The 9,958-nt window shown below is 37.0% G+C and overlaps 1 long non-coding RNA gene across 3 annotated transcripts; it reads right to left on the bottom strand.

The window, feature by feature from the left end:
* Positions 1-2,145: 2,145 nt before the first annotated feature.
* LOC118026201 lies at positions 2,146-9,700 on the bottom strand. Of its 3 annotated transcripts, XR_004683495.1 has the most exons (4): positions 9,313-9,700; positions 4,726-4,862; positions 2,803-2,936; positions 2,146-2,683 (listed from the first exon to the last, which is right to left on the bottom strand). It is a non-coding gene; the product is annotated as an uncharacterized LOC118026201 (long non-coding RNA). The 3 variants fall into 3 exon arrangements; XR_004683496.1 differs by having other exon boundaries at positions 2,146-2,951; positions 9,313-9,697; XR_004683494.1 differs by having other exon boundaries at positions 2,146-2,936; positions 9,313-9,694.
* Positions 9,701-9,958: the final 258 nt, after the last annotated feature.

The following is a 9,958-nucleotide window of genomic DNA, read 5'->3' as shown; positions in this document are numbered from 1 at the left end:
AAAATGTGATTGAGGAAATACTGAGGCATATGAAGCTCACTAAGAAGGAGTCATCAGAGCTCATTTTTATTTCCACATATAAAAGTTGGAAAGGATTTTAGTAAGTTACTAAAAGTAGAAGTGCAATCAGCTGGCCATACCACTGGGGCACTAACCTCTTCCAAAACCAAAGATGCATTCTAGAAACACAATGCAGTGCTGGCAAATGTATAACACCAATGAAATGACACTGAACAAGTATCAGTGAACTGGGGGAATCTTGTATCGTCTGATAGCATATGTTGTCATTTCAGGAGAACAAGAAACCTGCTTCTTATATAAATGTAATCACCACAGTTTGTGTTGTTCTTGAGCTCTAGGTCAGAAGTAATTTAATGTTAGAAGTTTTAGGAGCAAGCCCCATTTTAGGGAGCCTGGGTGGCTCAGTCGGTTAAGCATCTATCTGCCTTTGGCTCAGGTCATGATCTCCTCCTGATCCTGGGATGGAGCCCTGCGTTGGGCTCCTTGCTCATCAGGGAGTCCGCTTATGCCTCTCCCTCTGCCCCTTCCCTCTGTGCATGCTTTCTCTGTCTCTAAGAAAAAAAGCATCTAAACTACATTTTAGCAACTCCTTTAGGAAATACATACTCTTGTTATCTTCACTTTACCAGTTTGGTAAATTTTAACTACAGAGGCTTAATTAACTTAGAAGTTATATAGATTAAGTTTAAACTGTCTAAATTTAAAGCCTGCACTCTTATTTCTAACCTTCCAAAAAGCAATATAGAGAAGATTATGAAGAATGCTGACATTCTTGGGGAGCCTGGGTCACTGAGTCAGTTAAGCATCTGCCTTAGGCTCAGGTCATGATCCCAGCTGGGATCCAGCCCCGAGTTGGGCTTAGAGGGGTATCTGTTTCTCCCTCTTCCTTTGCCCCTCCCCCACTCATGCTCTCTCCCTCTCAAATAAATACAATCTTCAAAAAAAAAAAAAAAAAAATGCTGACAATCTCGAGGTCCTGAAAGTGAGCTATGCCAAGAACATTGATACAATTTGACTAAATGGAATAGGATCCTAGTGAGGGAGAAATGCACAGGTGCCCCATCTTACTGACTGCCTTGGCAATTTGGTTTTTACTGATGATGTCATTAAAATAACACAAAATCACATAAAGATGGAAGTAAATTAAACTTACCACTGAAGCTTAATATGTAGGTGATTCCTTTTGGGAAAGGTCTTAATTGGCATTAGGAGGGTTCTCTACCAGGAATAAAATTTAACATCCTAAAAATCTCAAGAGAACTACATTCAAACTTCTAGCTTATTCTCACTGATTTTGGCTGCTCTTGCTAGAGAAAAATCACAAAGTTTCATGCCTATAGTACCTTCCCTATCCTACCATTTTGCTAAGAAGGAACACGGGAACCTAAAATGAGGCCAATTATAACATCTGATGCTTAGACTGCTATTCTAGCCCCAGGACTAGAATGGACACAGTGGGTAAAATATAAAAGGAACAGGAAGCCAATGCAATCATTAGGTGTACCTAAAAAGTTGCTTAACTTTTCCATTTTGTTTCTATAACTTTTATAAAGCTAAGTATAAATCAGTAACAATGTGGGGATCAAACCAGCCAACCACACACACCTCAACCATCTAAGGCACAGCACAAGCACAAGTACAGAGACTATTATTCTAGTCAAACAATGAGTATTAAAAATATCCCCATTTTAAATATATAACTCAATTCTACACATCCTGACATAGCACATCAACAGAGTAGTATTTTCAGTTCCACATTATGCTCAATCCGGTTTTCAATTGGAAAACGGAAAAATTTTCTTCTCCATACTCAAATATACAAAACTGGGCCTATAAGTCAGCTGGGTTTTGTGTTTGTCTATGAATTTGTTGTAATACAGAGGAGGCATAGATGTATAAAGAATACTTTGGAGCGCCTGGGTGGCTCAGTTGGTTAACCTGCCTCGGCTCAGGTCATGATCCTGGAGTCCCGGGATCGAGTCCCGCATCGGGCTCCCTACTCAGCGGGGAGCCTGCTTCTCCCTCTGACACCCCCCCCCCAGCCATGTGCTCTTTCATTCTCTCTCTCTCAAATGAATAAATCACATCTTAAAAAAAAAAAAAAAAAAGAATACTTTTTGTGTTCAAGCACACATAGATTCTAATAAAACTTTTGATAAGGACAAATAACATTGGAATTGATCCTTAAAGCATCAAGAAGAGAGTACTCATATGGCAAATATTAAAACGGTTTCTGTTGTAAACCAGAGCAAAGTTTCTCTTAACATATTTAAACAGTTTCACATTCTGAGAACCAATAAGAACATGTCATTCATCCTGTAAATTTCTAATAATTTTTTTGAACAATGGAAAATGTTAATTCAGGGTTATTAAAAACAACTGTAATGTATTATTTCAAAACAAAATTGGTCAAAATTAACAAAGGAATTCTTAATCAAGTTTTCTTGAAAAGCAGTGTGGCAAGAAGAATGCAAAAATTTAAAGTAAGTTAGGTAAATACCCAAGAGAATATCAACCAATGTGGTAAGAGCAGACAGAGCTCCCAGATGTCGAAAGATAAGCACTTAGTAACAGGCCTTGAAAAACTGACCTGAAGTTTAGTTGGTATAAGTTTTGAAAGGCCGAGTAGATGTAGAAGAGTATTTCACTTCCATTTTCTGATCTAGGATAAACTTATATATTTTCATTTCTGAGGTAATTAACACTGAGGACAAATCAAAAACCAGGGAAGGGAAGCCTATACTTGATCCCCAATAGCTGATTTTAGTTATAAATACATACCTCTAGCATACAGTCGAACAATATTCATGTAAGTTGCAAGGCTTTCTGCTACCAAAGTAACTAAGGCATGATTGTGCTGAAGCTGGTTGATTAAATCATGACGATAAAATACATGGGGACTTCGCTGAGTTTGACTAAAACGAGAAGAACTTAACAGTATGATTAGGCAATGAACACTGTTGTAACTAAGAATTTACAAAGACTGTCCCGACTGCTAATTCAGATGTTTAAAGTGTTTTACATTCATAATAAAAACTGGGCCAATATCCTCCTTTTAATAGCAAAATATCAAGCAGTTTAAAGAGAATAATCAAGGTCTCAAAACATAAATATTTATTCTAACATTCTCATCTTATATGAAATCACCAATCAGTATTCTCCAACTTCAGATATGACATTAATCTTACGTAAGTAACAAAGCACAGGGACAAATTTGCATGAGCAAGTGTATTAGCCCTTAAAAGTTCATTCCGTTAACACTGAATGTGCAACCAATTTTGCCCCTGAGTATAACCACAAAGAGACCCAGTTCCCCTTCTATTTTGCCATTTTCAATGAAACCAATCAATGCTCACTTCATTATTAATCCACTGGTGATTAAATCACCTGCCTTTGAAGACTATGTAATACTGCATGAATAAATAAGCAACCAAAAAATGGGTATGTTTGGAAAAAAACATGTATGGTGAATCAACCACAATCAAAATATGTCCTGTATAAAAAAAAATATTATCCATAGATTATTTCACGATTTCCTCCAGTATTTATGTCCACGAAGTTTCCTAATTTCATGTTATTTTTCCAGGATTGGAAAATAATCAAAATCCAACCTGAAAAATTAAAGCATAAAAGTGGGATTCTGTAGGGCCTTCTGGGCAGCTCAGTTGGGTAAGCAACTAACTCTTGATTTCAGCTCAGGTCATAATCTCAGGGTCATGAGACCGAGCCCTGTGTCAAGCTCTCCTTGGGGTGGGGAGCCTGCTCAAGATTGTCTCTTTCCCTCTACCCGCACTAGACCCACTCCCCACCCTGCCTGCTCGTTCACTCTCTTAAAAAAAGAAAAAAAAAAGGCATTATGTAATTCAGTTTGAACAGGAATCCTGTTAACACACACTTTTATATCCACCCAGAGCTGTAAAAAAAAAAAATCTTGGCAATCACGTAATTGTCTTACAAGAAAACAGATTCTAAATGGTTACAGACTCTTTCTATGATTACTGCTAGTTAGAGAAACTAGGGTTCACTATCAGGAAGCCTAACTGCACTTACACCCTGTTGCACTATTCCTAAGATTTTTCCATGTTATTTTTTCTTTACATGTCATTAGTTCCAAACTGATTACAAGAAAGTAAAAGGTAAACTATTCCCATAACCATAACCACAATCTGGCATCAAGACCAAACATAAAATTACATCTTTAAGAAAAATCTGAATAGGGGTGCCTGGTGGCTCAGAGGATTGTTAAGCATCTGCCTTAGGCTCTGGTCATGATCCCAGGGTCCTGGGATTGAGCCCCGCATCTGGCTCCTGGCTCAGTGGGGAGCCTGCTTCTCCCTCTCCCTCTGCTGCTCGCTCCCCTTGCTCATGCTCTCTCTCTGTATCTCTGTGTCTCAAATGAATAAATAAAATCTTCAAAAAAATCTAAATAAAATAATATAGTAAAAATTATCTTTAAATAAAATCTTATTTTCATAAATTAAATCACTTATTCTTATCTTGAAACCCATAAGAAGGGTAAAACCACCCATGCCATAATGTTTGGTGTATCTGCTAGAAGTCAAAGACAATTCTGAACAAAGAGCTCAAGGCAGTATCTTGATTCAGATGCTAAATTGCTAGTTTAACATTTGATTTTATTGGTATGCTGTTTTCAACATAATATATACATAAAAATTAGAACATTTTCTATATTAAAAGCCTTACCTCAAATTCTGAGGTGCTTCACCAAACAAACTACAAATTTCTCTTATTTGTTTCAGTGCAGGAATCACCCACTTGTCATTTGTACGAAGTTCTTTTATAAAGCGATCTATCCACTGGATCTTCTGTGTGTCTCGATCCTTAAATACACATACAAAAGGTTAATGGTTATATGGACCAGTATTCAACATCTTCAAAGCTTTTAAGATAAGGATCACAAAAATTAGGAATAAGTATGTTCTTATTTTGAAATGATCACCAAAGCTCCAAAATGTAAAGTACTACTATAAAAATTCAGTATTCCAGATTTAGATATATATGCACCAAGATATAAATCCCAAGTTTAGGCATATTAACAAGAAATCTGATTTTAAAATATATGCTCATATGTGCAGATTTCATTTTTATTCATTGTTTTATAAGGTTTCCATACTATAAAATTTAGCAAAAACATACAATCCGAACTGTTACCATATGAGAATGATGTTAGCATATTTTTCTAATAGGAGCAGGGAACCTAAAAATTTTTATTTTATACAGAAAACAACAGTATGAGAACACTACAGGTGAAAAATTATACACTAATTATATTTATATAAATTTTATATTAGATATTTAAAAATATATACATCTTTTATTACAACAAAACTTTAAAAAACCCAACTTACAAGAATGTTCTACAAAAGAGATACAAGTACTCACCCTAAAGGCAAACTAAGAATGTTCAAGAATGTTGTAGGAATATATTTCTAATATTCTGAAATGTGTATTTGCTTTTCTTTTTAAAGATTTTATTTATTTGACAGAGAGAGACACAGTAAGAGAAGGAACACAAGCAGGGGGAGTGGGAGAGGGAAAAGCAGGCTTCCCGCCGAGCAGGGAGCCCGATGTGGGGCTTGATCCCAGGACCTCGGGAACATGCCCTGAGCCGAAGGCAGACGCTTAACGACTGAGCCACTCAGGCGCCCCTTTGCTTTTCTTTTTATCTAAGATTACTAGGAATCAGAAATTCACATGAGTACTAACAAATTTTTAATTGGAGGGGCACCTGGGTGGCTCAGTCGTTAAGCGTCTGCCTTCGGCTCAGGTCATGATCCCAGGGTCCTGGGATCAAGCCCCGCATCGGGCTCCCTGCTCAGCTGGGAGTCCGCTTCTCCCTCTCCCTCTCCCCCTGCTTGTGTTCCCTCTTTCGCTGTGTCTCTCTCTGTCAAATAAATAAATAAAAATTAAAAAAAAAAATTTAATTGGAATGATGCAATGGAAGAAAAATCAATTGTTTTTTGTCTCTTTATTGTCTCTTTTTCTATCTTTATTGTCTCACTTAAAGTACATTTTCGCAAGCACATGCACATCTCTTTTAGAAATAAAACACAGTTCTTATTTTAAGTATTTCCATTGAATACCATGGACATGCATCCACCAACACTTTAAAGACTACAAAATATACTGTAGAGGGTATTCATGAATTTAAGTGATTTTCACTTTTCATTCTTTAAGCAAAGAAGAATAGTCTAGTCCAGGGAGCCCCTGGGTTACCTAGCTGGGGGTTAAGCATTCAGTGCTTGCTTTTGGATCAGGTCATGATCTCAGGGTGGAGAAATTGAGCCGCGTGTCAGTTCAGTACTCAGTGCTGAAGTCTGCTTGGGACTCTCTCCCTCTTCCCACCCCCAGCTTGTGCACATGCCTGTGCTCGCTCTCTCCCCCTCTAAAATAAATAAATAAATAATAGATATTTTTAAAGATTTTTATTTATTTATTTATTTGACAGAGAGAGAGAGAGAGACAGCGAGAGAGGGAACACAAGCAGGGGGAGTGGGAGGAGAAGCAGGCTTCCTGCTGAGCAGGGAGCCCGATGAGGGGCTCGATCCCAGGATCATGATTTGAAGTGAAGGCAGACGTTTAACGACTGAGCCACCCACGTGCCCCTAAAATAAATAAATTAAATCCTAAAAAAAAAATGGTCTAGCCTGTAAATATCATGCTTTTTCATATCATTCCCTAGGAAAAAATTTCTTGATGTGCAAGTACAGGGCTGAACTCTATGAACATTTTCAAGGATTTAAAAATATTTATCCATGAATATTAAATATGTCATGACTTGTTAAAAAAGTGCTTTGGGTGGGTAGGGCAAGAGAATAAGATATTCATTTGTTTTAAATAACTACACCAAATGAAGGCTGAAGTTGAAAAGGGGAAAACTCGTTTTACTAAAGCCCATGAAATCCAGTTTTCTATTAATGTGGTAACTTAAGACATTGTGCCAGGCAATGATATGAACAACTAAATAAAGGAGGAAGTAACACTTGAGCTTTTATAATAAGTGAGCCTCTATAACACTTCTCTATTTAATAAAATACAGTTTAAACTCAAGGTCTTCATAACCATTTGAGATGCTTTAATGGCAAGTCAAATACAATGAAGCAATCAATGACAAATCAAATACTGTCATCCAATCAAATAACTGGACTGTCTTTTTTTCCCTTTGATAAACCTGAAACTCCTATAGCATCAACAAATCTAAGGTATTGTTCCAATAAATTTATTAAGATTTTATTTATTTAGAGAGAGGGTGAGTGGGGGAGGGGCAAAGGGACAGACAGAGAATTCGAAGCAGACTGCTGCTGAACACAGAGCCTGACACAGTGCTTCATCTCACGACCCTGAGATCATGACCTGAGCTGAAACCAAAAGTTGGGCACTGAACTCACTAAGCCACCCAGGCACCCCTGGCACTCTGATTTTCAAAATTTCCATGTTTCTAATCTACTTGTAAAAGACAGTAATTAGGATAAATTTTAATTTATCTCTTCGTCAGAATTCAAAAGAAGTCAGTTTTATATGGACAGTTGCAATTAACTCTTCCAGAGACTATGAATGACATCTTCAATCTTATAAATTCCAGGTAAAGAATGTTCTCTGAATTTATTCACCCAGCTCTCTGTATGTATATATATGACAGTACTTTTCTATCTATCTTTCTTTCTCTCTTTCTTTTAAGATTTTAGGTATTGGGCACCTGGGTGGTTCAGTCATTAAGCGTCTGCCTTTGGCTCAGGTCATGATTCCAGGGTCCTGGGATCGAGCCCCATATTGGGCTCCCTGCTCTGCGGGAAGCCTGCTACTCCCTCTTCCACTCCCCCTGCTTGTGGGTTCCCTCTCTCGCTGTGTATCTCTGTCAAATAAATAAATAAAATCTTAAAAAAAAAAGATTTTATTTATTTGAGAGAGAGAGTGCATAAGCGGAGGGAGGAGCAGAGGCAGAGACTGAGGGAGAAGCAGGATCCCTGCTGAGCAGGGAGCCTACCGTGGGGCTTGATCCCAGGACCCTAGGATCCTGACCTGAGCCAAAGGCAGATGCTTAACCGACTGAGCCACCCAGGCGCCCTGACAGTAGTTTTTTTGATTAAGGCAATCAGTGCAGTAAAGACTTGAGACTTTGCAAACACTTGCCTTCAAATACATGATAATATCATCTTGAACTTGCTAGACCTGATTAAATTCAAGTCCAACTAAAAGTGAAGCCCTGAGATAACTAAGAACAACCCTGCCCAGTCTTTTTTTTTTTTTTTTAAGATTTTATTTATTTATTTCACAGAGACAGACACAGTGAGAGAGAGAACACAAGCAGGGGGAGGGGGAGAGGGAGAAGCAGGCTCCCCGCCGAGCAGGGAGCCCGATGCAGGGCTCAATCCCAGGACCCTGGGATCATGACCTGAGCCAAAAGCAGATGCTTAACCGACTGAGCCACCCAGGGGCCCTTTTTTTTTTTTTTTTAATTCTTTAACCAACCTATTAGAAATATGGCAAAGCACTTAGAAAAATCCAGAGAGTATAAGAATATCGAGAATATAAGGTACTGTATAAAAGTACATCCTTGAAAGCAGTAAACATAAATAGCAGTTAACTATAGGGAAAAAACAGTGATTTACTTGTAAAGAAAGCTTTATTCAGGAAATTTTACTAGCTTTATTAACCTCTCCTGAGCAAAAGAGTCTAGGTACCCTTCCGTCCAAAGCCATTCTCAGCTTTAATACTTTATGATTCTACTTTACCTTCATATACTGAACTCTATAATACTACTATAAAAAACTTGTTTTACCTATGCAAATCTTTTTTTTGGTAAAGAAGTAAAAGTGCTTAGCAAATAATATTAAAAAAATCTGAAAAACCAAACATAAGCCAATTTTTGTTTCTTTCTTTCTTCTTTTTTTAGTCAAACAACTTTGTGATATTTATATTCCATTGCACAGATATGGGTTATACAAATTAGTAACACAAGTTATTTCTTAAATTCCAAACATTTTCTAAAATATTATTACAGCAGATGTCTAGGATATTAAAACATCAAGGTGGAAATCATACTCTAAATAGTAAAATATGACTGAAAATACTGCACATTTTAATTAGAGGAAAATTAAAATGTGTGCTCAAATGCTCTAACAAACTAAGTAGCAGGGCAGCTAACAACCACTAGTAAGTCGTAAGCCAATTTTTCAAGATAACTTTAAAAACAAAAAGTAAGGGAATTATCCTCTAACTGAGTCATCCTAATGGTGAAGGGAAAAAATGAGTAAAGAAGCACTCCCACACCTGGGAACAACTGTAATCTAGTATTTTTATGTGGGCACTGAGAGCTCAGTCCATGATGTCTACAGGCACATCATCACTACGGGCCAGATTCCAAAGCAGGTTCAAAACTTTGTGTGCCATCACTCCATCTTTATCATCTTCTGCAAGACGACGAATCAGCTCTAGGAGCTTTTTGTGTTGTTTTTTACTTGCATTTGTCCAACTTGCCTAAAAAAAAAGGTGTAAGTTATGTAAACATCACAAACATCACATTTTATATATCCACTTTTATTAAGTCATTACTCTTTTACATGTCTTTCAGTAAACTACACTGAGTTCATCACAGGCATACACACAAACCAACAGCTTAGCTTAACCAAGCACTTAATTAACCATGTCTCATTTGAGAAAACTAACAGTATTCTTGGGAGAGAATAATCTAAATTCAAGAAAAAACCCTCTATTTACAAATAACTTTATCACTAATGACTTTAAAATTCCATATTAGAAATAAAAAACACCAAATACAAAACATGTTAAGTCCTAAAATAAAAAAAAAAAACAACAAAACAAAACCCACAAGTCAATTAAAAAGTGGGCAAAGGACTTAAATAGACATTTTCCTAAGAAGATACATTTGTCCATTAGCACATGAAAAGCTGCTCAA

Source organism: Mirounga leonina, unplaced genomic scaffold (genome assembly GCF_011800145.1).
Source record: "Mirounga leonina isolate KUSES-001 unplaced genomic scaffold, KU_Mleo_1.0 Mir_222414, whole genome shotgun sequence".
NCBI lineage: Eukaryota > Metazoa > Chordata > Mammalia > Carnivora > Phocidae > Mirounga > Mirounga leonina.
The sequence above is the reverse complement of the archived record's forward strand: the minus strand, read 5'-3'. Positions and strand labels throughout refer to the sequence as shown.